Source organism: Excalfactoria chinensis, chromosome 1 (assembly GCF_039878825.1).
Source record: "Excalfactoria chinensis isolate bCotChi1 chromosome 1, bCotChi1.hap2, whole genome shotgun sequence".
Lineage (NCBI taxonomy): Eukaryota > Metazoa > Chordata > Aves > Galliformes > Phasianidae > Excalfactoria > Excalfactoria chinensis.
Window position 1 is genome coordinate 55580328 of NC_092825.1, and position 24117 is coordinate 55604444.

Genomic DNA, 24117 nt, shown 5'->3' on the forward strand with positions numbered 1-24117 from the left:
AGCTTGTGCATACTATAGTCCAATAGTAACGGTGAGGACCAAAGTGTCGAGAGGATGCTTGGGGAAGTTTAATTAGAACAGAACCTCAAAAGTTTCCACAGGTTCCTTAGCATGCTTTAAATCAAATGAGTCTGAAAATAAAAAGCCAAAGCATTGTGCATTGGAGGAATATCAACAAATTCATACTTCTGAGAATGCATAGGTTTTCCTTTATGGCAGCAACTTCTTCACAAAACAAAAAGTGTGGTTCAGTTTACAACAGAAGGTCTCAGATGATAGATTAACCCTTTAAAAGGGAGCTCATGTCCATCACTGTTTCTATAGCCCAAGTCTGATACTTGTTTTTCCAGAGGTTAGGAATTTCATGGAGGCCAGCAGAGCCTGATAGAAAAAGCAAAATCTGAAACAGATGTAAATGAAAACACTTTTTGGTATTTCTCTGTGAAAAGTATTTCCTCTCTCAGTGTTAGAGAATTAAACTATCCTTTGACCAATGAAAGCAGAATCACTTCCTCAGGGGAGAAAGCAAAAAAAAATAAGATCCCACATCTTACCTGCAGAATGAAGAAAGCAAGTTATTTGGAGTTATTTGGCCATAACTAATAGGATGCTTACAATTGATAAGCAAAATTTCTGGGAAAATTCTGAAAGATTAGGAAAACAGCAAGAAGACTTCAGAAAGCAATTTGAGGAAGTTATGATGCCTTGAACTAGAAAGTAAAAGATTTCTTTGAAATCTGGAAAAAGCAGCAAAGGGCTTTAAATCAAAATTGGTGTCATAGAAATCCTTCTAAGTTCTGAAGCAAGTAGAGAGATCTTTTGAATTTTCTTGCTTTTCTTGGGGAAGGAGGAATGATATAGTTTAGCTGAGGACTAAAATGCCTCTGTTTAGGCAATAGTGCTGCAAATATCCTGCCATCAAGATGAACATGACATCTTACTGTTTGCTCCTCTGCATAGATTCCAGCAACAAACCATTACCATTGTGAGGTCTAAATATTTCGAATGAGAAGGTGGCTTTAATTGTAGAGATTATGTAATGCAAGCTTCCAGTAAGGTTTTAAAAGGTTAAGTATTTCTATTTTAACACATGAATGAAGAACAGTAAGAGAAAAGGATGTTTTATACATGCAAATGCTATGCCTGATATACTTGAAGGGAACACCATGGATAAGGTATACATATTATTCACTTCTGGTGATATATGTCACACTAAAAAATGGAGAACTGGCAACAAAGAGAAAATATCTCTGATTGTGGTAAGAGTATTAAACAGTTATACCACTATTAGAATCTTTGCAGAAACCTGAAGATAAGAGCTTCACAAAACAAAACAAAAACAAAAAACAAAACAAAACAGAAGGAAAGAAAGCTCTGGCAGGATGCAAACAAGTTTGGTTCAAGAAGTTTTAAATCTAAAGCTAAAAAACACAACTTTAAACTTATACTTTCTTAGAGCCCTCAATCTTGCCAGCAAATACAAGAAAAGATGTGGACCTTAGAAACAGCAGCATGACTTGTTCCTGCATTGCATATGAATATGAATGACCCGGTTTTATTTGCTTTGCAACTTGTGCTCAAGCACTAATGTAGATTCAGAGCCAACTAAAAAAGAGTGAGCTCAGACTGCAGTCTTTTCCATAGGACATTTTAATGCATTCATATCTAGCTGCCAGTTTTCACTGTTAGAGGAATATACCAACTATGAAACTTGTATTCCCTTGGCAAATCTGATTTAAGCTAGCAAAAGAATTCCAAATTTATTACAGACAACAGATATGTGCACATACACACATGGAGACTAGCAACTAGGCAGAAAATGAACAAACCAAAAACTGCAATAAAAGTGCAGCTTTAATGTAAGCTGGAAAATTCTCTTTGGTGGTATTTATCATGGAGGGAGGTTTTGTTTTTGTTACTTTTTTCTGATTCCCTTGTGGAACTACAAAGAAAATCCCAGTTTATTTTTTTCTTCTTCTTCTTGATGATCATTTTCTGATACTACATTTCTTCCTCCTCAAGCTAACAAAAGCTGTAAACCTTCTTATCAACAACAGAAGCCTTATCTTGTAACCTCTGTGAATCTCCACCTGATTGGAATTGATCAGCAGGGCTCTTCATTATCTCCCCCTCTGATCTCTAATAAATAGATTACAAATAACACTATATGCTTTAACAGCTATTTGTTTTTCTTCTATAATGGAATGTCAGTGCTGCCTGCTTTAAACAGAAATTCCTATTGAATATATATTATGATTTTTTTTTTATTTTATTTTTTTCCAGTACCTAGGGATTTTATTTCCTACTTTCTGCTAACTCCAAGACTCTTGGTAGCCTGGGTCTTGGTAATTAAATCCAGTCTCCAGATGGCATTTTGAAAACATTGCCAGTGTCACTGTCTGAGACCAAATTTGTGCAGGAATAGAATAGTTTCATTACAGTGTCTTGTCTCGGTTTTGACCAGACTCTTGTCAGTGTTTTCCCCAAATGCTCTCCTGGCTCCTACAGCACTGATGATAGACAGCAGGTCTCCAGTGTTATACTGAGTTTTGCATCCTGTGAGTAGCAAGCATGGTTCACCGAGCTTTAGATGTTTTCATAGCAGAGGTTGCTATTACATGCACCACTCCTGGCTATGGGAAACAGACCCCAGCCACAACTAATTATATTTGAATCTTTTTTATTATTATTTTTAGTCTCTGCATAGCCAAACTGCTGCTGTTGCTAGGACTCTGTAGCACACTGGAATGGATGACAGACACTTCTGGCACAAATTCTACAGAAGCCCTATCCCACATTTCCATTTTATGATTAGTTGGATGGAGGAAAGAGCTCAGTTTTCTATGCCTGCATTATTACTAAAACAGGCTACTCACAGAACACTGTTAAGTGCCTTCCTAACAAGCTTTTGTTTATTAACATGAATTTCCTGGCCCAGTAAAGTATAACTTAACATTTGCATTTATCTTACATTTGCACTTAGCTTACATAAATACCTCACCCTAAAGAAGCTTTTATTTGTTTCACAAATCTTCTTTATGCATCAGAGGATACTAGGAAAAGATCCTGCAGGTACATAAATGCTCTCCTGTAGAAAGAAATAAAAAGAACAGCATAGGTTCACAAGACTGGCTTTGTTTTTCTCCAATAGCTTACAGCAAATGTCCCACAGACAAAATCAAGATGAAAGTATTTGGCTTATTTGTTGCCAAAACCTTGTTTATGGTTGCAACGTTTTAACTGTGAATTATGACCTCTACTGAAGTGAGTATTCTTGAATGATTATTCATAAAATGCAATTAATACCCTTTTAAACTCAGTTCCCCAGTCAATGTCTAATGTTTTTGTTTCAATATGAGCTTATTCTCACCCAGCTTTTGACAACATTCTATGAGAAAATTTTGGGGAAATTTCACTGCCATCTTTGCCACTAGCAGCAACTGGCATTTGCCTTGCTCCATCATTCCCTGAAACCAGGGAAGTTTATGGGGTTCCTGCTTTTCCAAGTTGGGAATGCAGGTTGACTGTGTTCACTCCTTGCCTGTATTCTGATGTATTTTTTTTCATTTGGGAGCTAAATATAGATCCAGTTCTGCCTAGAACTTTATCATGATTTTGTGTTATTCTCATTACAACATTTGTAATTGCTCTAGGGAATACACCCAAATTAACTGAGCTGTACTGAATCAATCCATGATTTTGCAGTTCTTTCAGATATAATTAGGAGGCTGAGTTTCTTTATAGAATCATAGAATGGTTTGGGTTGGAAGGGAAATTTAAGATTATCTAGTTCCAAGCTGTAGGCAGGGACACCTCTCTCTAGACCAGGTTGCTCAAAGCCTCATCCAGCCTGGTCTGAAGTGCCATTCACAACCTCACTGGGCAATGTTTTCCAGCATGTCATGACCTTCACAGTAAAAAAATTTCTTCCTAATATCTAGTCTAAATCTACCCTCTTTCAATTTAAAGCCATTTCCTCTCATTCTGTTTCTACATGCCTGTATAAAAAGTCTTTCCCCAGCTTTCCTTAGGCCTCCTTCAGGTACTGAAAGGCTGCTATAAAGTTCTCCCAGAGCATTTTCTTCTCCAGACTGAAAAGCACCAATACACTCAGTCTCTCCCTGTAGGTGAGGTGCTCCAGCCCTCTGATCATCTTCATGGTCCTCCTCTGGACCCACTCCAGCAGTTCAGTGTCCTTCTTGTTTTGGGGGATCCAGAACTGGACGCAGTACTCCGGGTGGGGTCTCATGAGAGCAAAGTAGAGGGGCAGAATCACCTCCCTCGACCTGCTGGTCATGCTTCTCTTGATGTAAGCCAGAATATGGTTGGCCTTCTGGGCTGCAGTTGCACACTGACATCTGATGTTGAATCTGTCATCAACCAGTTCTCCCAAATCTTTCACCTCAGGCTGCTCTCAAACCATTCTCTTCCCAATCTGTATCTGCACGTGGGTCTGCTCCTACCCAGCTGCAGGACCTTGTACTTGGCCTTGTTGAACTTCATGAGGTTGGCAAGGGCCCATCTCTCAAGCCTGTGCTGGTCGCTCTGGATAGTATCCTTTCCTTCTAGCATGTCAACAGTACCACTCAGCTTGGTGTCATCTGCAAACTGTTGAGGCTTCACTCCATCCCACTGTCCATGTTGCCTACAAAGATGCTAAAGAGCACCAGCCCCAGCACCAATCCCTGGGGAATACTACTCATCACCAGTCTCCACTTGGACATTGAACCATTTACCACAACTCTCTGAGTGTGACCATACAGCCAATTACTTAACCAGAGAGAGGTACATTCATCAGATCCATTTTTCTCCAATTTGGCAACCAGAATGTTGTGTGGAACAGTGCAAATGCTTTGCACAAGTCAAGGAAGATGACATCAGCTGCTCTTCCTTTATCCACCGATGCTGTAACTCCACCATAAAAGGCCATCAAGATTGTCAGACGCAACTTGTCCTTGGTGAAATCATGTTGGTTACCACTAATTACCTCCTTTTTATTTTCCAATTCCATTAGTAGGGCCTTCAGGAGGATCTGCTCCATGATCTTTCCAGGCACAGAGGTGAAACTGACTGGCCTGTAAATCCCTAGATCTTCTTATTTTCCATTCTTGAAAATTGGAGTTATGTTTCCACTTTTCCAGTCAGTGGGAACTTCAGCAGACTGCCACCACCTTTCAAATATGGTGGATAATGGCTTGGCAACTTCATTTGCCAGTTTCCTGGGAACCCATGGATGGATCTCATTATATCCCACAGACTTGCTGTATTGCTGTACACATGACAAGGACTAAGCTTTAGTTCACAATTTCTCTGCATAGTCTGGCTGTTTTTATTTTTTTTTCTGAACTACTTACTAAACATGTTCAGCCTTCATCATAAACTTATAAGCACAGCTCATGACCACCACAGAACTGAGAGGAAGTCATTGCTTTTCAGTCACTAGCTGAGAGCTGCTTACATTTTGCAGTTTTTGCAATTGTTAATGAAACTGTTCTGTGTGCTATCTTGTTTACTATGAATTAGGGAAAATAAAGAAATAAAAGCTTATACATATATATATATAATGTATATTTTTTTGCATATATACTTAAAACTAGATGCAGGCTGACTCATTCCTATTTCCATTTACAGTGTGTTGCATATGGGATCCTTCAAGAAGTCCATAAGCAGAAAGTTTTATTATAGATATAAAATAATTTATGAATAGTGTCCATCAACTCCATTTTACTCCCTTGCTAGAACAGAAGCAGTCAGCCTCTTCACTGTGCTTCTTATTTTATGACTTATAAAGGAATTTATGTTGTCTTCCCTTTTTATGTACAGAAAATTGTCCCATAGCATTCTGCTATGCTGTACTAATAGGCTGCACATCCAACTAACTACACCACTAAGCAGTGTCCACTAAATCCTTTTTTGAGTTAGACACATTCTTCAACACCAAAGAGGTACTTCATGCTGCACCTGTTTCTGCCAATATCTGATCTTCTTCAGTTTACACTTCCCTGTACCACTACATGAACCTACACACAATATAACACAGCCCCTTTGTTTTCCACCACACATAATTTCTGTTTAATACAACAAATCCCTCCTCCTACCTTCCCACTTCCCCCCCTTAAGTCACCACCTGCCTTCCTACACACACCTTGCATGCTGTGCACTGTGAGGACAGGGAGACCAATTCTTCATGTTGCTCCTGCACCATTGTTCCAAACAAAGCTGAACTCCCTTTGAAAATGCATCTCAGAGCACTTGGCTGGAATGTGCATGTTGTTCAGACTTCAGTCATCGTGATCTTTACCTGGGGCCCTTTTGCCACATCTGGCCTGATTCCTTCCAAGTGTTGGCACATTTTCTTTGTGAATTCGAAGGGCACAACTGTCACTTCAACTCAAGATAGTAATTATTACTGATAGACAATGTCTAACAGCTCTCTAGATGTATCATGCCCCCAGAAACTGAACTTCAATATCAAAAAAGTTTTTAGAAAAACAAGTAACAAAATATTTTGAATGCTATGAAAACACCAGACAGAAATATTTCCTGGTTGCTTTTGAGTATGGCTTTCTGTTGGTTGTTGTTTTTTATATTGAGTATTAATACTTTTTTAAAAAGACACTTTTTTTTTTTCTTAGCAGTTGATTACATCTTCCTGTTTTGCCTCATGAAATAAGTCTTAAAGTCATTGGAAATGATACACTTCAAACAATATAGCTGGAAATGCACCATTTATTTGACCGTATCTTCCATAAAAGTTGTGTACAAGTATTGTTCTAGTCTCTAAATCTAAACTGAAAAGCATATATTTTTTTTTTATTTTTGAATTATTACCTTTTAAAATTATAGCCTTTTAATTTATTCTTTTATATATATATATATATTTCTTCTTCTTTATGTTTTATACTTTTTTTTTTTCAGTTTTGCAAGACACCACAATAATAAAAAAAAACTTCTTAAAGAAGGTTTGACAGAAAAATTTTCTGTTCACACGAAGCCCTAAATGACAATTTTCACCATCTCCATTTGAAATGAAAGTTTGCAAGGACCTAGATTATAACCAAAGCAGAAAACATGGTCCTGGCAATATGCTTCCACAGATCTCTTTAAATTTTAAGGAGAAACAGACAACATCTTACAATGTTAATTGCTAGCTCTGTTTTTCTCTGTCTAGCAATGGACAGATCCTGATTTGTGAAGAGTTTTTGATGAAGTCATTTCATGATTCCTGTCACACAGATTTCAAGGTAATCTGGCTCTGGAATTATTTGCATGGATTTCTCTTATCTACTGCCCAAAATAAATTTAGTGGAGAGTGTCTTCCATTTCTTTGCAGTGAAACATCCTTTATCTACTGAAAATAGCTGAAAAATACAACAAGAACAGAAGGAAAATAAGTAACATTGAGCTGCGTGAAACTAAAACAATCAGAGAGTAATTTACACAAAATTATTGGTGATATTGAACTTCTGCCTCTTTCATCTCAGGAAGAAAGAACCAAAGCACATCATCTCCTTCCAAGGTACCTCTGGTATTGCATATTTCATTAACAAGAAGTCATTTTAACTGCTTCTTTCTCCCCAGAAGCACAGTGAGGATTTACATTTGAGAAGTTGCAAAGCATAATACAATTGTATCAGTCCCTTACACATGGCATGTGAAGGAAAGGCTCACCAGCAGGGAGCAGGTAGTGCTTGCTCCTTGCTGTGCCTTTGTGCTTGGGTGATGGCTCCTGGGCAGAGCTACACACAGTGGTACACTGGGGACTCGGGGGGGGTTCCTCTAGTCAGATTCCTGCTGTTTCCCTTTCACCTGCTGCAGGCAGCTTTCTAATTTTGGATCCATTCTGCCTTGCAGAGAAGTGAAGTTCAATATTTGCTCTTGATTGTTTTATGACCTTCAGAAAATAGAATGGTGTTTTCTTTCATTCTTCTGGGTTGAGATTCATTTCCATGTAATCAGCATCAATCATTCACCTTTGCAGAGGTATCGGGAACAGTAGACATACAAGTATCTTCTACTCTATCTTTGAGGACTGGACCCTTCACGTTTAGCCTGAAATGTACCAAGATGCTATGAAAAACCTACTCTTCTGCTGTCCTTGACTCACTTTTCCAAAAGTCAAACAAAATACTTTATGCAAAAAAAATATGCCTCATTTCTGCCAATATGGGAACTTAGTATTGGTCAAGGTTTCCAGAAAAGACAGATATATTTTATAAGAGGGAATGCAGAACATATTTTATCTTCCATTATAATTGCTAAGCAGTAGCCTAACTCAAGAGTCTCAGTTGGCAATATTATTTTGAGTCTGTTGCAATAATGAATAGACTATTGCTAGCAAAAGGACTCCTTTTCCAGCCCTGGTGAACTTCAGATGTTATTTTTAGGGGACAGTTTTTCACCATAGAGGATGTGTGCAGTTCTGTGTACAATTTGGGATGGAGTCATTCTCTCCCACATGGAAGCTCTGACAGACAATCTGTGCCACCTGCTTGTGCTGTTCTGAACAAAGAGAGCTGACACAGTTCACTTTGAAACAGGACAGCAGGGCAGAGAATCTAGAGGAGAATTTCTGCAGGAATGAATACACAGCATTACATTTGTCAATCAGCTACTGCTTGGTTTCAAGGTTGATTATAACTGATAGCCCCCTAATTAGTAATTTGAAAGAATTACAGCAAAGCAGCTTTTAATTCAGTAACAGGAAGGAAGAAATCATAGTCTGTGTGCAAAGAAGCCATCTTCTTCTTTTTTTACAACAGACAATGAAATAATAAACGAACATGACCTCCGTGTACTTTGAACCAGTCATGCATGTACTCTTGGCAGTACTCTCTCATTTTTCATTTCTGTTGCTACTTTGCATCCTTCCAGCAACCACTGAGCCTCATCCTTCCAGCAAACAGTATTTTTACTGTATTGTGTGTGACTGGCCATTCTTGAAGATACTATTCAACTCTACTAATATCCCTGTAATACACAGCACAGAGAATATGTAGCAGAAAGAACTGCCACATTCACCTTAAAATTTATTAGGAAATTAAATCATTTTAAGGAGTAGAAAATGCTGAAAAACTGGTATGACATGAGGGCTTTCAATTAGAAAATTAACTCAGTGTTAAATATTGCAAGGTTCTTGAGCCAAAAGACTAAAAGGGCCAGTCTGTTTCAGTATTATTCTCCATCTTAAAAGACTCCCTTTTTTTCGACAAATCCATGCTCAGTGAAGATACTGTAGTTATGTGTTCCTTCACAGATACATGCATGGACATGGACATTATCAAACCCGTTTTACAAATGAATAACTTCAAACTCGAAGTGTCTAACATTCACTGCAATCAAAGCTCAGAAAATTACATGGCTCTCAAACAAATTTAATGTCCTACCAATTGAACCATGCTACTTCCTTGAGACATCAGTGAATCAGAGTGCTTAAGGTGCTCCTGCACTTATACTTTTATATGTCTCCACGTGAAAATATGTCTGAAAATTATACAAAAGATTACAGGACTGCTACAAAATCTATTTGGATGGTTCCATCGACTTTGTGTCTTTGAAGCCTCATGCAGTGAGGACAGTTTAAACAACTATGAAGTTACATGTTTTTATTTGAGAGGATACAGCAGTTTTTGATAGTTTTCCTACAGTAATACTTGCCTATCAAAAAACTTTTTCCTCTCTTATGATAATACTTTTTAAGGCTGTATTTCAAGAAACTAGGAAACTTCTTATAGCCAGTTGCAAGTCTATAAACGTTCATTAATTGTGCTTGCAAGAATGAGAAATAACATATTTGCAGGGCTAAAGATGAATTGCAGGAATTTAGGGCATTTCTGTCTTTGGTGATTCTCCTGTGTTAGTACCTTAAGACTAAGGGTTTTAATAGAAGGAAAAGAAAGAGAGCAAGGAAGAAGGAAGAAAGAAGCAGCCAAAGGAAGCTAAAGGAAGAAAGAATCAGCCAAAATAATACAGAGAAGATACAGCTGTGCGAGGGAGCAATGTTACAGGAATCCCATGGCTAGTGATTTCATATTACCAAGAAAGTCAGTTATCAGAGTGTTCATACCTACTAGTTCTTTTTAAAGACTACCTTTGCAACAACAAATCCTATGTCCCATCTCCAGGTAAATGAGATTGTTTTCCCCATCACATTTGCAAAAGAGACCCTGAAATATTAGAACCAGACAGTGTATTTTTTAATGCCTTTCACCTTATATTTTAATCAGAATTGGGCAGTTTATCAAAAGTTGATAAAATCTGCTCTGGTAAAACAAGACAATATAGAAATGTATGCTTGAAAATACATAAATAGACTTTTATCATTGTTTAAAATGATAAGCATGTGTTTTATCTTCATCTGATTTTCACTGGAAGATGAAAGTTGCACAGAACAGAGACTCTCTAGAGATGGAGCTCTCCAGGAGGGTTGCTTTGTTCTCCTTGATACCTGCTGAGTTAACCACATTTTAATGCAATTTATGAAGTAGTGCATGTCCCAGAATTCTCAGAAATTAATTAAGAAAGCCTCTAAACTACATTTTTATAATTAATTTATTAACTGATCTAGTATTGATTTAAATGGTATATTTGTGTCTGTGCATATTGTGAGATCCTGTGCGTTGTCAGCTTCAGGGAAAAACTGACTTTTCTTCCATCTCCACTTCTTTCTGTTTTAAATCAAGCAAGTTACTTGTGAAAGTGTTCTGGCTCACAGAACTCTGCCAGCCAATTTTATTATATTCACAAAGAAGGAAAAGGTTATTGCACATGTCATATCTATATTATGCTTGACAAGCTGTGAAGCATGCATTCTAAAAGGAAACAGAAAGTGATATATCAGATTACCTTTCCATTAACCGTAACAAGAGCCGAGATGCTGGATGGCAAAACTGTGCTGAGTGGATGCTGACATCCTTCCCATTAATATCTCAGGATGAAGAATGTTAAATACACAGCTCTGTAGGTAAACTGGAGGGCTGGTGTAGGTGGTGTCCTCCGCAGTGGGGAAAGCCATCCAAGTATCCATGGACTCAGCCAAGTTAAACTGGAGAGGAACCCTATGAAAATAAGCAAGACCTTGCTAATTTGGTCAAAACTCTTATTCATACGAAATATAAACACATTAAATTTTTACAAAAACTGTGAAAATGATGTTTAAACCCCTTACCTAAAATACATAAATGAAAACATATTTCCAATTTTAGAAAATTTATAATTACTAATGCAATACCACAACAAAGATCTAATTTGGTTAGGTTTAAATATCACAGAGATACCTGTACTTTAAAAAAATAAAAATAAATAATAAAAAACAACTTTGATCCTCTTGTGAAATTTGTCACTTTTAGAGAAAATTAGGTCCATTCTTTCGTTTTGAATGTAATTAGTCGGAGAAAGTTTAATTCACATATGGTAGGGTAAATGTAATACCTTTGCATATGCACAGAATGCCATGTAAAGGTAAGGGCATGCACTTATCAAGTAAACTCTTAAATTAAGCACTGCAGAGCACTGGAACCTGATATTCCAATCCAGTTCTCATTAGCTTCAGAAGTATTTTGGGAGGGTCTCAAATTTTTTTGTTTCTACATACAGCAACAAAGTGCAACAAACAAACGTACATGATAATATTTTATTTGTAGATGTGTAGAAATGAATAAAAACTAGAGAAAAAAAAAAAGAAGTGGTTTTACTCGAACATTAAAAAGAAGTTACTAATAAAGGCAATCAATCATGATGTATAAGTTTAGGATTGACAGTCACACATATACTCAAACACGCACACAAAACCACTAGAAGACTGAAAACCAGAAAGAGAGGGGAAAAAAAAAAAAAAAAAAAAAAAAAAAAAAAAAAAAAAAGTAGGAGTAAGAGGAAAAAAAGACAAAGAAAGAAAAAGGCAAAAAAATAAAAGAAGAAGAAAACAAAGAAAGGAAAATAATGAATTTGATTGGACTTTTACAATATTTCATCTGTGTGGTAGAACATTTTATTAGCTGAGTTTTATGGTCCTGCTTGCAACAATGAGCCAGAACAGCACAGTGTCAGGTTAGTAGGCATCACATTATCGTAAATCATTTTAAAATAACACCATTCTTCAAACACCAGATTTGTCAGTGATCTGCCTTTTAAATTACATTTTGTATGAATTTTAATGCCTTGGGGAAAACTCTTAAAAGCAGGTATTTCTTCAGGGAGAATTGGTTTTAAAATAATATACATAGAATTGAATTCAGAAACAAAATCTCCCTTGTACTATTAAAAAAAAAAAAAAAAAAGAAAGAAAGAAAAGAAAAGAAAAGAAAAGAAAGAAAGAAAAAAAGAAAAAGAATTAGACAATTTTGTCATTTGTTTTGTTTGTCTTGGCAACAGAGTACCCTGGCATATCACCTGGAAGTGTTTCATAAATATGCACAATTTTAAATCATGAACGAGGACACATCTTGTTGAGATTGATGGCACTAGAGAAAGTTCTGGCAAACATCTGCCTGCATCAACACCTTTATCATTATGTGCCCCTAATACTGTAAGATCCCCCAAAAGCAGGAGACTCATACTCACCATAATTATTTGTACAACTACATTGATTTCATCATAAATCTTAATTACCAGACAATTAACAATAAATAAATAAATAAAAATGGTAACACAAAGATTCCAAAGACAGGCTCCACAAACACAGTGCAAATCACACATTAAGACATGATATAGGCTGACAGGAGACAAGCCCTAGTATCATAAAAGTGCTGAAGGAAATAACATGCAGATTCTTCCTGCCCTTTTAGATTTGCTGAAAGGCTATTCAAAGAAATTCTGTGTGAAAGATCAAAATAGAATTAGTTACTTAAAGATTCTTCCTCCCCCAAAAAATACAAACTGCAAAACTGAAACACATTTCAAATGTCTTTCTTTGAGAGAACTGATTCATTTGGGGATCTAGAGTTATTCCTTAAAACTGTCTACCTGGAATTGACTTCAAGAAATTAAAGAGAAAGAAAAATTTGTGCATTCGAGTCAGTCATTTGGTCAGTGTTAATCTTCTGGCTTCTTTTATGTGCTATGAAGCATTCAAAAACCTTTGGACATTGCATCTATAGCATCTGAAGGACTGGGCTTGTCAACACATTTCAATCACACAGCTGTCATATGGACCTCAGGCATAGTTGTTATTAGCTCTTGGATATGCATTTGTATCTGAAAGGACAAATTTGGCCTCTGTGTATGCAAGATTATGCATACTGTAATTTATAGGTCCACACCATAACATTTGCATTTGCAAACACATATCAGTGCTGAACAAACAGATGAGTGAGTACTGATAGCTTCCTAATCTACCTGCTGGTTTCCATCACTATTATTTTTTCTTTGTGAATATTAGTAAATATAGTCACAGGAAATTTTTCAAAGGTCTTGTATTCCTTTTTATTTTTATTGACTGTGAGATGATTTAACGGACTTTAACACCTTTTCCTGTGAAGAATCAAGTTGTTTTCCTCTAAAATATCAATACCTCTGACCAGCAGAGAAGCAAAGGGGAGGCCAATGAGACAAAAATTGCCTCTTTTCAGACTGTGGGAATCCACTTTGAAACTTACCAGATTGGCTTATTTTAGCTGATTCTCATGTCTTCCAGTAGGAATGTCACTGTATCTGCTCCCAGAGATTGCAATGTGTGCCTATCTTGTTTTCCGCTATGCTAACCCAGTAGGCATATCTGGGGATACCTTGTAATAAATCTTCAGCAGATGTTAACTGACTGCAGCAAACTGAGCATCACTGAGTTAAAGCCATTGATCCTTCACCTTTGCTTATGCTCTAAGGAGCATAAACTCAAAAAACCCTGTCTGCCACAAATCTGCAAACAGAACAAGGTAATCAGATTCTATTCTAATGGTTGTGATAAGGAAGACCATTCACTCTTGTCACTGTAAGGTGGAATGGTTTTAGACAAGTTTTGTGCTTGCACAAGTGATTACCTTTTCAGTGCTTGACAGGAAAGAACTTCATTGGATCTGGCAAGTTTCTCATCTCTCACTTTATTCTATGTGGGATGGAAGCTGGGAACATTCTTCCAACTTCATATAATTGCACTGAATCTGCAATAATCAAAATATTATTGATAACCAGAGAGGTTGGGATGCCTCTGCAGAAATAGATAAAATTAACTTTCAGTGGCATCACTAGTTCGTGGCAATGTGTGTTTGTGCACAGTAACCACAATGTCAGTATAACACGATTGTCCTTAAACCATTCATAATTTTGAAAGTCACTGTTGCTTCCTTCTTTCACGAGGATCTCTGATATTTTCTGCAGGCACAACTTGGTTGAGGTGCTTGAAGGGTTAGCGGATGGAGAACTTTGTGTTCTGTTGAAGCTGCATGTGATTGTTGCCTGGTAACGATACCTGTGGCATACAAAGTATTGCATCAGGCATATGCCTGCTCCTACCTCTTTTTAGAGGACAGTGAAGAATTGTAGAGCAGATAAATTTTATTTAAGGGGCTAGAAAATATTTGACTTTTATTGAAAGATGAAGCTGAAGCAGAAATCCTGTGAAACCAATAAACTTTTGGAGACTGCCTTGAGTAAAGCAGAGGAGAATTAAATGAACTTCCATTTCAACACTCTAGATATCTGCCAAGGGAAAACAATCTGCTTTCTGCTGCTTGCTGGAAGTCTCATCCCAGCATCGAATCAGTGAGGTGGCCAAGAGCTCTGGAGAGCAGTTAGGCAAAGGGCCTTCAGAGTTTTGGCCTCAAGGGAGTGTGGCATTCCAGTGTGTTCAAGCATCAACCAGACAGAGCCCGTGAAGTATCGAGTGGGCACCACTCGTGCTCGTCAGAGCTGCGCTTCTTTGAGGGGACACAAGGAACCACGAAGCAGCCTACAAGAAAGGTTCCATGCTTCCATTCATCCCATGCAATTCCTTGTGACATGATAAAATTTCTTACTCTTGTCAACAGTACCTCAACCCACAAACTGACCAGTACAGTATCAGTTGAACGAATAAAGTTTGTATTAAGTTTGTCAGAGCTGTGTGAGACCTCTTGTCATCTTCTCATTTGTTCTCTCTTTTCCTAGTATGTTTATTCCTGCATTTGTCCACTCGTTGAGGGACAGGGTGGAGTTATCTTCTTTTGCAGCTCATAATAGTTATTTTTAGCAATAAAGGTCAAACAGTGAGTAAGTGACAGAAACATTCAGTTAGACAGAGAGTATATTTTACCCACCTACTGAATAGAATCACAGGCTATTACCATGGCTATCAAACTGCTGTTCAGAAAGCACTGAGCATCTGTGAGGGGTCTGAATACTTGTTAGAAAGAGATCTTTACAGTATCCCCAGTTCCATGCAGCTTGACAATGAGCAGATGTCTGCTATTCCCAAAGGCTGAAGATTACTTGGGCTTGGGAAAAAATGCACTGGTACTAAACAGCCACAGAGTAGATCAGCTGGGAAGAGACATCTGGAGATCATCCAGCCCAAATCCACCCACCACTCAGAGTGGCTACAGAGGTTTGCTGTGGACACTGTCAACTCATTATGCCAAAGAAACTCCTGTCCATTGCTTAACTCCTTTCATTTCTTAAGTACTTAGAAGTTCATGCTGACTGGCACCATAAAGTCCGATATGCCAAGGTCAAAAGAAAGAGAGAGCATCCTCTAGCCAAATTTCCCATTTATTACAGTTTAAGAATTTTGCCTATTAACAATGGCATCCAGTCCAATAACCTCTATCTGATTACAGCAAATCTTTTAGGCTGACATTTTAATCTTGATTTTAAAACTCCAAGTAACAGAGCATACTCTGGACAACTTATTCTAGTGAATAATTACCATTTCTATTAAAAAAAAAAAAAAAGTATTTTTTATCTGAATTTTTCCAGAGATGGATGTTGTTACGCAAGTCTGATAGATTAAAAAGACTTGCCAGGATTTTTACTTCAGATAAATATTTATGGACCACAATATTCATAATTTTACATGTTCTTGGGTAAGATATATCCAGTAGCAGTCATATCACAGTACTCTGCAGTTTGAACAATAATTATTGGATCACTGTTTTGCTGTGCTGCTGCTTAAGTAGATGTGATGTGATCCATCACAGTATTTTCTCTGCAGAACTGAAAGGAAGGGAAGCAGTGCTGTTTAGCTTCTTTGGGAAAAATAAAAATAAATTAAAAAAAAAAAAAAAAAAAAAAAAAAAAAAAAAAAAAAAAAAAAAAGAAAGAAATCTAGTACTTGCAGTTAAGTTTATTCTCAAATCCCTTTTGGCCAGAGTTCATATTTTCTACATTTTGTTATCATTAAAGGCAATCTTAACCTTGGGCAGAAAATGATTTCAAACAAACAGCTACTTAAACACTGGAGAGGTAGATGGTTGTGTAATGCCTGTGTGCTCAATGCTAGCAAAGATGCTTCTTTTTTTTTGTTGCTAACCTAGTTTAATCCAGCCTTCCGCATATTTTATTACTGCTTAACCTGAAGGCTAAACGTGTGCATGTCTGAGGATAGCTATATTAAATCCAGTGAAATGACCCATCCTAGCAGAGCCCTGAATTCATCAAACCCTATCACCTACCACTGCCCCTCTTCCTAATACTCTCCCCATGTCAATACACTTCCATCACATCAATAGAATTCTGGGAAAAAAAAAAAAAAATGCCTGGGAAGATGTTAAAGTTACAGCTGAAGACTTTCTGACACTTCTGCTCTTTCCCTTTGAACTGGTGAGCCATGGTTTTACCCACCCCGACTGCAAATTTATGGCACAGCGTTGGGTTTGCTTTTAGAGGCTTGACAGCTTTATACATCCACAATAGTAATTTATTCCTTCTGGAAATAATAGCAGGTGCAGAACACTGACTAGACGAATTCTTCAGAAATGTGAACTTTTGAATAATGCAGAAATTATGATAATCTCTGAAATTGTGGTTTTTTTTTTATTTGAATACAAGACCTACACCCTTCTGGATAAGAACAGATGCTGGAAGTTTGCACAGAGTTTCTCCCTAAACTTCCACAAGCCAGTAAGGATCTTGCAGCAAACCACAGCCGTGTACCCCAGTATCAAACAGTGAGTACACCTGATAAATGTCATCCTCTCCCTGTGCCTGAATACTGAGTGGTCAGTCAGACCTGTGCTGCATGTCTCTCATGCATGCTGGAGCAGCCAGTTCTTGTGAAGGAAAGCTCTTTGCACTGAATGTTGTCTGCTGCTGGAGGCAGGTTACTGAGCTGGGCAGGATGTTCTTCTCACAAAGGCCCCTTAGAAACAGTTTTCTGAATAAATAAGGTTAGCAACATTCTGAAGCTCACTGAAAGCTCTGAAATTTTCCCCTGTTGCATCAGCATTACAGTTTTAAGAGATATGTTAAGCCTCCTCTGAGCCTGTTTGCAGTGATGCTGCTCCACACACCAGCTGATGAGGATGTCTGTGGCCATGGCCTGACTCTCTACCAGCTGCATCAGCCACTCACAGCCACAGGTAGGCAAACACATACCTTTGGGTACAACACCAGCTAATTAGTATTTACATGTTCAAGTACAGGTGAGTAGGAGTAGATTTGTCTACACATCTTTGCAAATCTTTAGGTTATAATTAAAATATCAGCGTTGTTTTTAAAAGTGCCTGTCTCCAGTCCCTATACTGAGCCTAGTAGTTTACCATTCATGTTTTTCAGCAGATCACGTTACCATCACAGCTGTGCTCTCTGCAGTATGTAGTGGAGGTGTTTTAAACAAAAGCCACAGGAGACAAACTCTGTAACCAGCCTGAAATAATGCACAGTGAGCTGGAAGATCTGAAGCACCTGGCTCCAACTGGGCTCCAGCAGCAGACATAAATGCTAACATAGCAGGAGTCTTCTTTGAGGCAGAATGAAGGAACATGCAAGGAAAATGTCTATGAAAGACAGACTCCTAGAGATGCACTTACAAGTTCATTCAAGCCAAAGATGGATGTTGCATGAGCTGTTTACTGTCTTTGTACCATCTTCTTTCTACACACAGACTAAGTATGTCTGGCCTCAAATGCATTACTAAGTAGCAGTATTTGTGGTAATCACTAATTAAGTTTATTCCCTTTCTGATTGACTGCAGCTCTTACTAGCCTGATGGAATGATACCTGAAAGAAGAAGGGAAAGGCTTGGCTCATGCATCAGGAGACACAGTAGGATAGACAGAACTGGCTATATTGAAGAGAGAAGGATGGTGGCGACTGTCCTCAACGCAGGCTCTCTGCTTTTCCTCTAATCTTCCTGATGATCCATAGATAGCTTCCAAGGCACATACTTCCCGATGATCCATAGATAGCTTCCAAGGCACATACTTCCCTGACACCAGGGAACAGTCACTCATAAGATGTGTCTCTGCTTTAATAACACTAGAAGAACAAAAATATGACTTACAGTGCTGAGCAGTAGTAGAAATGCTCAGAAACAGGCAGAGTTGTTCCTGCTGAGATCTTCTTCAGCAAGGACAGCAGAAGGATTCCTTGAAGTGGTTAAGAAGGAGCAAAATTATGGGAGAAATAACTGATCAGTAATAAGGAGAAGGATCTGGATGTGTTCATTCTCTACATGTGCATTGGGAAAATAAGATGATGAAAATGCTCCTACTTCCAAACTTTCATGACAATTTCAACTGGAAAAAAAATCAACTTAAATCTCATCTGTTCGGTATTTGTTTGCTTTTTATTTGCACCAAAATCCTGGCTTTATTTTTGCAGGAGGTAAGAAATCAAAACCATCTCAAAATTATTTTGGCATTGTCCTCAAAATAAACTGTGCAGAGAACAGTACTGTGTGCTGTATTAAAATATGTTCTGCTGGGTCGGTTTCAGAAAATTTCAGGGCAGAAGATCAAAAGACAGCTCCCTTTCTATAACATTGCCCTTGCCTGTGGTGACTTGAGAACATTTTATCTGTTTCCAGGCTTTGTCAGAAGTACGTCAGAAATTTCACATTACATGTAGTCAATCTTCAGCAAAATAAGTTTACATCTTCAGTGATGTTCTAACAGCAATATATAACACTACTAGTACATCAACTTGGGTTGACATAGAGGAGTTTCTGGCTATATATCTAATGAGCATGTCCTATATGAAAAAGAAAAGATGCCCATAAACCCACATTTTACTCAAATAATTACATTACCTGCTATCAGAAACAGTAAAAAAATATTTAGTATTAACTAAGATTTTATTTTTTCCTTGTTTCAGTTTTAGTTGGGTAAACAGGGAAAGATGATAAACTCAATTATCAGTAGAAGAATTTTCCATTCAGCAAACCAGTACAGCACAATCCAGCAAAGTTCTCACAAGAGAAACCTTGCCCTAGACAGCAGAGAGCTAGATGAAATGCTATGAAACTAGTTGGTGCTTTCATAGGTTGCTTACAGGATAATAAAGATAAGATTCTCTTTTTCTCCTTTCATTCATCCCTTCTTGTTACTCCTTTTAAAGGCCAGACTGACAGGCAAATGAATTCTTACCCTTACTCTCTCTCTCTCTCTCATTTTTTATTGTTTTATTTATTTTATTTTTTTAATCTTTGATTTTTGAACTCTTTATAGATACAGAACAGGAGCACTGAGCAATCAGTGCAAATGTTTCTCTAGGCATAGTGCAGCCACTTGAAAGAGACAAACCCTAACTCAGAATATCTATGAAAGATTAAATATATATACATATATATATAGTAGATAGATAGAAAAGGAAAAGTAAACTTCCCCGAGCCTGTGTGCGTTGAGGTATAGACAGCTTAGAAACAGTGTAATGGTTTTCCCACATCCATGCAGGAGATACACAAACGAAGCATGAACTGAAGCAAGACCCACTGCCCCAGTCTTTCGATTTAATCACAAACTAACCCTTCCCTTCTTAGTATCTTTCATTTGAAGAAGACCTTCAGCAATAAAAACACAGAGAGTCACCCAGTCACATTTCCCTCCTCAGGATAGATAAGAGTGGCTTAAAATAGATACATATGGAATTTAAGTTTGCTTTCACTCAAAGATGAAAAGTGTTTTCATTGATAAGAGATAGGGTTAAAATTCTTTCCTCCAAAAAAGCCTCAGGCTAAATCCTGGGACTGAGACACCCCACAGATCTGTGAGACAGAAAGAAAGAAGAAAAAAAAAAAAATTTGCAAAGCAAGCTATGAAAGCCAAACTTCGTTCTGTTTTCCTGTTGTTCATTATCTGCATTTATTAGAGAGTTTTGTTAGACATGAACTTCAGGGATCTGTTTTTCTACCAAGTTCAGTTTCCTCCAGGGCTGTGCAAAATGTACATAAAATTACCAGTGTCCTAGATCTACATAATAAGACTTTGGTGCAAAGTGAGATAACTTTTCCATCTGATTTCTCTACTCTTTATTTTCTATCCCCCATCCTAATATGTTTATTTCAAGAACATTTTTAAGGATGTAAGCTTTGTCCTCAGGGTAGTTCTGACATCTGTCTAACAGCACATGTCTTAGCAGAAGGAACAAGAAATCCACCAATATGTTCTTCCTAATTTAAAGTAGAATTTTGTTAAATCTGGTACCATAAAAGATTATATCCTCACTAAACTTTCTTCCCCTCAGTAGCATTCAAATATGCTTTGAATCCCCCCTTTTCTTTTGATTCTTAAGTACAAAAATCAATACTACATGTTAGAACTTCCCATCAGTTTTCATTCTTTTCTGCAGTTTGTGTTCCTTATACTCAGCTTTTTGTTTATATATAAGCCATTATAGACCTATTTATCCCGGCCAGAAATGTGCATTCCTCTTGAGTACTGGTTATTCAAACAAGTTTTTTATAGTAGTAGTTCAAATTTTCTTTTGTCAATGGGAGAATTACAATTTTCTTAAAATCAGAGCCCAGAGCATTCAGTAACCATCTTCTCAACCCCAGAAAACAAGAAGGATAGACAGTAAAAAATTACTCTTCTGTGACATTTACCACGACAGTATTAACCACCATTGAGATTCCAGACAGCAAAACTGAAGAAAACATTAAGTTTAGAGGAATACGATCTTATGAGACTTCAGCATTGTTTTAAATCTCCCAAAAAGAAGATCTACTGTGACAATCACGCAGCAAACACACTCTATTGTACCAGATCCCTTGCCCAATGTCTGGAAATGGCAGTCAGTGGTATGTCAGAAGGAAGTTGACTAGCAGTTTTGAATCAGCAGGGACCAAATTAAATGCCTTTAGCTGGAATCCGCGTCTAACAGTTTTTAAACTAACACAGGTGTGAGAAAAAGAATAGCACCAAATTATTTACAATTTTCTCTTCTAAGACACCAAAAACAGCATCTCACCATTGTTGAAGCTAAATAACAAAAAAAAATAAAAATAAAATAAAAATAATAATAATAAAAAAAACAACAACAAAAAACAAACCACAAAACGCAAAGATTGAAATAGTTAACAGCTGTAAAGTAAAAAAATGTATTTTCTTTCTCTAAAAAGGAAATGGGGAGGATAAAATTAATGATAATGCAAACATTTTTACCTGGAGAAAAACAGTACATTAGGAGCAGCAGTTCTCCAAATGAAGATTCTAAATTCATAAAATTGCTCCTTAGCTTTCTGAACAATAAATTGCCAAAGAGCAATTTTTTAAAACCTCTACAGGAAGAAATCAGCAAAGTTACTCCTTCTTAAACAAATAGCACATGCAATGCATCCTTTATGTAGTTATGGAGGCTTTAAGCAATGTACTTTTTTGTGCCCACTTAACAGAACCTGAAGACTGTGCATCTTTTGTCCAGAGGCAATCAGAATCACAAGAGCTGTATCACCAATCTAAAAGCTAATCACCCAGACTCCCAACATTTTAGCAAAAATTCAGTAATTAGGGATTGCAGCTGTCATTTGTTAAGATGCACTTTCTTTCTAGGCAACAACATTAATTTAAAGTGATTTTTAAAGATTCTTTTCTAAGATAAAGCTGCCTATTCATAAGCATAATCAAAACTGATAGATATAAATGCCCTAGTGACATGGATCCCAGCTAATATCAAAAGGTTTTTATTCATTCAGTAAAGCGTTTTTTAAATAAAATCATGGAGCTGGCAAGGTGGTACAAATAGAAATCAGTACACAATACTTGCCATTGGTGAATGAATTATATTTTCTTTAAATCCTATTTATTTATTTATTTATTTTTATTACTTCTATGTATAGGAATGCAAATTTCCAAATCCTGAATGAGTTAATGCAAATCAAATCAGGGATTATCCCTAATCTTACATGAAATACACCTGCTGGCATTTAGGAGGGGTCAGTTAACAAAGAAAAGTAATGGGAAAATAGCACAAGGACTCTCATATAACACATACCCCAACACATCTGGGTTAATGTAGCATTTTCCCTAGTGGTAGTACTAAGGGCTTTGCTGGAAAGGAATAAACTACCTCTTTTTCTTTACCATTCAATTTTCTTTTTTCAGAACACATGAAATATGATGACACAGCATTATTCCTCCCAGAAATATGAGAGACATAAATGGGTAGACATTACTTCCACTAACACATGTAAGAGGTTGAGTATCTGAATAAATAAGTTCTTAATTCAATCCTCTGATTAATTTAGGTAGGGCTGTCGCAGTGATTACTTAAGAAAAACACACATTTCAATTACAGGTTACAACAAAGTATATTTGAAGTTGTTAGAAATCATGATGAACATCTGTCAGCCATGTGACACTCCTAGTTTATCTTCTAAAATGCTGTTTACAACACTGTTCAACATACCAGCAGAAAGTAATTTATATATCTTTAGTTCCTCTAACCTTTTGATCTAAGAGACCATTAATTACAGCAATTCTTTTTATGATCACTTCAAACAATTTTGCTCGAGAAAAAGGATAGTTGTTTCTTTGTGTTGCTTTTTTCTTCTTCTTCTTCTTTCTTTTTCATGCAGCCAGGATTCAAAATCATTTATGGTTTTATGAGATAAACACATTGATATTAATCTCTACTCAGAAATGAAATGTTCATGAAAAAAGACTCTAAGACTTTTCTTCAGTACAACTTCCTGGTTTGTGAATGCTTTGAATGATTCTCACCTTGCATCATTCTCAGTCATCTGCACTTTGTGGATTTTTAGAAAGTTCCAGCTTCAACTCTTGGCAAAACTTTGCTCTTTAGAACACACTGCTGATATAGAAGTAGACCTGCCCTTCATCTAAATCAACAAAGCTCCAATAGCTCAATAGGCGGTATATTGATTTAAGAGATTTGAGCACATCCTGCAGTCCGTGGAATTGTCTTCTTTATATGATCTAAAGAGGTTTCAGAGTTAATGTGCAGTAGATAAATTTGTCCCATTACCCTGACATTCATCAGCACTTACACTGCCCTATCCATGATAGCACAGTTTCTGGGATTCCACTAAATCCAACAAAACTTGAAATTTGCTTTCAGGCGCCATATCAACAGTTACTGCCAAAGAGGTACTGCTCACTTGTACTTTTTTTCTTTTTAAAACTTCTTCCAGTCTTTCTTGTTTAATGAGTCTGTATCACGAGACAAACTTATGGCAGAACAGCAGAAAAAATGTCCGCTTTGAGGGCTGATTCTTCCCAGGTGCTTGTAATCATAGTATCATAGTATCATAGTATTGTGCGAGTTGGAAGGGACCTTAGAGATCATCGAGTCCAACTCCCGGGATTCGAGCCCTCTGTGTAGCAGAGCGGCACTTCTACCCCCTGCTCCACAGGGGGGGATTCGAACCCAGGCCCCCTGGTGTTGCAAACGGGAATTCTACCGCTGCGCCACCGGAGGCACACAATGTAATGTTCTGGAACTTGCGTATAAGCACAGTCTGAGCATAAAATAATTTCTTTTGTAGGAAGTTTTTTCAATTAAGTATATACTTTTTTTACCTTCTGGAAAAGGACAGTGGTATTTAGCTAGTTTAGAGATTAAGGAGTGCTGCTTACCTTACTCATACAAAGTGTATGCTTAAAAGTGAATATTCCAGTTCCCTATACATGTTAAGTAAGAAAGCACATGTATTTAGATAACACATTAGATTAGAAGTAGTAATTTATATTCTGTTCTCTCTCCGATTCAGTTATCTAGAGAGGCTAAGTCAACATTTCCACTGAAAGT

General features: G+C 37.2%; 1 long non-coding RNA gene across 1 annotated transcript in view; it reads right to left on the bottom strand.

Annotated features, from left to right (window-relative positions):
• Positions 1-2971: 2971 nt before the first annotated feature.
• LOC140261443 (uncharacterized) overlaps positions 2972-24117 on the bottom strand; it is a 39448-nt gene continuing 18302 nt past the window's right edge. Inside the window, exons 2-4 of the long non-coding RNA XR_011905712.1 lie at positions 13977-14096; positions 10846-11057; positions 2972-3088 (exon numbers count right to left, since the gene is read on the bottom strand). This is a non-coding gene — a long non-coding RNA (uncharacterized lncRNA). The remainder of the gene's footprint in view (positions 3089-10845; positions 11058-13976; positions 14097-24117) is intronic.